This window comes from Alligator sinensis, unplaced genomic scaffold (genome assembly GCF_000455745.1).
Source record: "Alligator sinensis unplaced genomic scaffold, ASM45574v1 scaffold1876_1, whole genome shotgun sequence".
Lineage (NCBI taxonomy): Eukaryota > Metazoa > Chordata > Crocodylia > Alligatoridae > Alligator > Alligator sinensis.
Window position 1 is genome coordinate 68,847 of NW_005843632.1, and position 500 is coordinate 69,346.

A 500-nucleotide genomic window follows, 5' to 3' on the forward strand; every position below is an offset into this window, starting at 1 on the left:
TTTAGTGTCATGGCCTTTGACAAGTTTTTGGCTATCTGTCATCTTTTACAGTACGTAACCATCAAGACCAAGAGAGTCTGTATAATAAAAATAAGTCTGTCTATCGATGGGCTACCTCATTATTTTTCTTCTCGGTTGGCTACACTTGTTTACCTTTCAATTTTCACTGTTGTAGAAGCAGAGCCCTCATGAATGGAAGCCAATAACTACACCGGGGCATCTGACTTCATCCTGGAGGGGCTCTTTGATTATCCCCACCTCCGTGCTCTGTTCTTTGGAGTCATCCTGTGCGCCTTCGTGGCTGCTGTCCAAGCCAACTCCCTGATCATCCTGGTGATTGTCCTCCACCCACCTCTGCACAAACCCATGTACTTCTTTGTTGCTAACCTGGCTCTAATTGACCTTGTCTGCACCTCCTCTGTTCTGCCCAAAATGATGCAGAACCTGATAGTGGGAAAGAAAACCATTTCCTTTAATGCCTGCCTGATCCAGCTCTTTCC